The sequence below is a fragment of the Cicer arietinum genome, chromosome 3 (genome assembly GCF_000331145.2).
Source record: "Cicer arietinum cultivar CDC Frontier isolate Library 1 chromosome 3, Cicar.CDCFrontier_v2.0, whole genome shotgun sequence".
Taxonomy (NCBI): Eukaryota; Viridiplantae; Streptophyta; class Magnoliopsida; order Fabales; family Fabaceae; genus Cicer; species Cicer arietinum.
Window position 1 is genome coordinate 29,034,795 of NC_021162.2, and position 4,756 is coordinate 29,039,550.

Genomic DNA, 4,756 nt, shown 5'->3' on the forward strand with positions numbered 1-4,756 from the left:
CAAAATCCAAAATACGCCAAAAATACATAAAGGGTACTTTAAAATTATGGGTCTTACATTACTACCCCCCCCTAAAATTAGTTTCGTCCTCGAAACTATGCGTCGATAAATAGCTCTGGGTGTTGCTCTCTCATCTTGCTCTCCAGTTCCCAAGTCGCATCTCCAGTAATTGGATTCCAAATTACCTTGACCAATGAAACATCCTTGGTCCTCAATCGCTTGATCTTCCGGTCATCAATTCTCACAAGTGGTACTTCGAACGACAGGTTATCCTTTAGCTGGATTGTGTCTGGTTCAATCACATGAGATGGATCTGCAAGATATTTCTGCAACTGTGACACAAGAAACACGTCATGAATATTGGACAGTATCGGAGGTAACGCAATCCGATAAGCAACCGGCCCAACTCGTGCAGAAATCTGATATGGTCCAATGAATTTCGGAGTCAACTTCTTCGATTTCAAGGCTCTACCTACTCCAGTAGTAGGTGTGACTCTCAAAAATACATGGTCACCCTATTCGAATTCCAAAAGTCTGCGACGCTTGTCCGCGTAACTCTTCTGACGATCTTGTTGAGTCTTCATTTTCTCCTTGATCTTCCTTACCTTAGCTGTGGTCTGTTGCACCATCTCTGGTCCGACAATCATATTTTCACCGTCCTTATACCAACACAAGGGCGTTTGACACTTGCGCCCATATAAGGCCTCATATGGAGCCATTCCAATACTTGCATGGAAGCTATTGTTGTAGGTGAACTCAATCAACGGAAGCACGTCGTCTCAACTTCCTCTATCATCTAATACACATGCTCTCAACAGATCTTCCTAGGACTGATTCGTCCTTTCAGTCTGTCCTTCCGTTTGTGGATGGTAAGCTGAACTCAACCGTAGCTTCGTTCCCAAAGCTTCGTGTAATGCTCCCCAAAAATGTGATGTGAACTTCGGATCACGGTCTGATACAATACTCGATGGTACCCCGTGTAATCTCACAATTTCAGCAATGTAGATCTCCGTTAGCTGATCTACCTTATAGGTGGTCCTTACCGGCAAAAAGTGAGCAGATTTAGTTAGTCGATCCACTATCACCCATATGGAATCATTCTTTCTCCTTGTCTTTGGTAATCCGGTTATAAAATCCATGGAAAACATCCCAGCGGGTCGCTGATGTTCCACCTTCGCTTTCTGACAAGTTAGACAAGTGGATACATATTCCGCCACATGTTTCTTCATTCCTGGCCACCAATAATTCTGCCTCAAATCCTGATACATCTTTGTTGCCCCAGGATGAATACTCAGCTTACTCTTATGCGCCTCTTCTAAAATCGTTTTCCGCATATCTGTAATGGCTGGTACACAAATCCTACCATTACACCGCAAAACATTATCTGCCCCAATCTTGAACTCAGTCGTCTTCCCTTGTACTATTAGATTCCTCTTCTCTTGAATTAAGACGTCATCCTGAGAATTCGCAATGTCTTCAAGTAATCCACTCGAGATCTTAATCATTCCGAATTTCAAAATTCCCGGTGCAAACTCTACGTTCAAGTGCAAGTCTCTAAAAGCTCCCCACAACTCTTGTTGTCTAGCCATAATCAGTGAAGACACCGATACACTTCTTCTGCTCAACGCATCAGCCACTACATTGGCCTTCCCAGGGTGGTACTGCAGTGTGAAATCAAAATCCTTGAGAGTCTCCATCCATCGTCTCTGGCGCATGTTCAACTCCTTCTGATCAAACAAATATTTCAAGCTTTTATGGTCACTAAACACGGTGAACGTGCACCCATATAAATAGTGCCTCCAGATCTTCAATGCAAAAACAACTGCGGCAAGCTCCAAATCATGGGTAGGATAGTTTCTCTCATGAATCTTCAATTGTCTTGAGGCATAAGCCACAGCTTTCTTGTGTTGCATCAGAACACATCCCAACCCTTGGTGAGATGCATCACAATAAACTTCATAGGGTTCTTCTGATTGCGGTAATACCAATACAGGTGAGGTCGTCAACTTTCTCTTTAGTAACTGGAAATTTTCCTCACACTTCTCTGTCCATGCGAACGGTTGATCCTTTCTAGTGAGTTGTGTCAGTGGAGTCACAATCTTAGCAAAACCTTCGATAAACCTCCTGTAGTACCCTGCCAGTCCTACAAAACTCCGTATGTCAGTGACAGTCTGAGGCTGTTTCCAAGCAAGAACCGCCTCAATCTTAGCCGGATCTACAGCGATTCCTTCCTTGGTTATCACATGTCCCAAGAAATTCACTTTCTCTAGCCAAAATTCACACTTCGACAGATTGGCATACAATCGCTTCTCGCGTAAAATCTCAAGAACTTGTCGCAAATGTTCTCCATGCTCTTCTTCAGTCCTTGAATAAATCAATATATCATCAATGAATACCACCACGAATTTATCAAGGAACGAATTAAAGATCCTGTTCATGTAGTCCATGAAAATTGCCGGTGCATTGGTAACTCCAAACGGCATAACCAGGTATTCATAATGTCCGTAGCGGGTTCTGAAAGCTGTTTTCTGAATGTCTCCTTCCCTTACTCGGATCTGATGGTAACCCGACTTCAAGTCAATCTTCGAAAATATCGCGGCCCCCCTCAATTGATCCATCAAATCATCGATTCGTGGCAAAGGATAACGATTCTTAATAGTTGCCTTGTTAAGCTGTCTATAATCCACACATAGGCGCGAGCTTCCGTCCTTCTTCTTAACTAGCAAAACTGGAGCACCCCATGGTGATACACTTGGTCTGATGAATTTCTTCTCCAACAAGTCTTCAATTTGGCCTTTGAGCTCATTTAATTCCAATGGCGACATTCGATAAGGTGCCATTGAAATGGGTCCCGTTCCTGGGTGCAAATCAATGAAGAATTCCACTTCTCTTACCGGTGGCAATCCTGGAATTTCCGTTGGAAATACATCCCGATACTCGTTGACAAGTATCACATCTTCTATATCCACATTTATCTTTGCCTCCACATTTGCCAGAGACAAAAACTCATGAGTCCCTTCACTTAGCGACACTCGGAGTTTGTTAGCAGCTAAATACTTAACAACTCCTGGTTCGGGGAAAAGAACCAATTTACGAGCACAATCCAAAATCACATAATGATAAGACATCCAATCCATACCGAGGATGACCTCGAGTGATTGTAGCGGCAAACAAATTAGATTAACCAAGAAATCCCTATTCTGAATAGTCATTCGACAATGTAAACATGCTGAATTTACGGTTAAGGTCTTAGCAGGCGTGGAAACAACCAAATCAAAAGGTAAAGCAGACACAGATAACTTCAAGCGATTCACACAGTCCATAGCAATGAAGGAATGGGTTGCCCCCGAATCAAAGAGTGCAGTTAGAGTGTTACCTGCAATCTCACAATCACGCTGAATCAGATTACCAGATGGATTTCCCTCTTCAGCATTCACACAATAAATGCGTCCTCTAGCAGTAGGACGGGTAGCCCTAGCTACATTCACCACTGGTTCCACCTTTGGAGCCGTGCAATCCCTTGCCATGTGCCCCGACTTCCGACAATTGTGACAGATGGGGATGTTAGTGGTACAAGCACTAGCATAGTGTCCTTCTCCCCCACATCGGAAACATCGAAGCACTTGCCCCAATTGCCTCCCGAAATTCTGGTTCCCCGGGCGACTCTGCCCACCGTTGTTATTCTGGGGTCGATTATAAGGTTTAGCAACTTGCTTCCCCTTGTTCTGATAATTCGCCCGACTAGGGCCTCCCGAATTAAAATTCCCTACTCGGCTAGCCCTCTTGTTTTTCATATCCTCCACTTCTCTACATTTCTCCACCAGCGCTTGGAAACGTTGAATTCCCAAAGGTAAGACGGAATCTTGAATCTCATACTTCAATCCGTCTTGGAAACGATGACACATGAACGGTTCATCAATTTCTTCACGGAAGAACCTGAAATGCCTCGATAGTGATTCAAATTTAGCAGCATACTCGCCCACAGTCAGGCTCCCCTGGTGAAGTTTCAGAAAGTCGTCACCCAACTTAGTCCTGGTACTCATCGGAAAGTATTTGTCTAAAAACTTTCTTTTGAACGATTCCCAGTTCACCTCCTCGTGGGCTGCTCCCATCAACAACCTTGCACTCCTCCACCAGTATTCAGCATCCCCTAGCAACATATACGTGGCATAGCTGACCTTCACTCCAGCCTGGCAGTTAATCATATCAAAGATTTTCTCCACTTCTTGGATCCATTGATCCGCCTTCTCTGAACCCTCATCCCCCTTGAACTTAGGAGGATTGTAACGACGGAAGTCTTCCAACCCTCTTGATTCTGCAGCACGGATCTCTCTTCCCCTCTTTTCAAGATCCCGTTGAGTCTGGGCAGCGGTCTGTGCAGCGACAGAAGCAGCCATGTTGTTCATAGCCTCCGCCATTTGGTCATTCCTAGCGTTGGCTCTCGGAGCGTCATTCCTTCTGGGCGGCATGGTTTCCTATAAGAACCATCATCAAGTAGAGTTTTAACACTACTTCAAATAATTCTAAACTAACGTCCGACTAACAACACACAATTAAATTGGACTTGACAACTCAAGTCACCTAAACCGACACATGATCAGATAACAACTCCTAACTTATAGGTCGACCTACAATCTATAACCAAGGTTCCACAGCTCCCAAAGAAAACTAAACCTATGCTCTGATACCACAATGTAACACCCCGTTTTTCAAAGCGAGGGTATATTTTTTTTTTCAAAAGAAATTAAAATAAAAC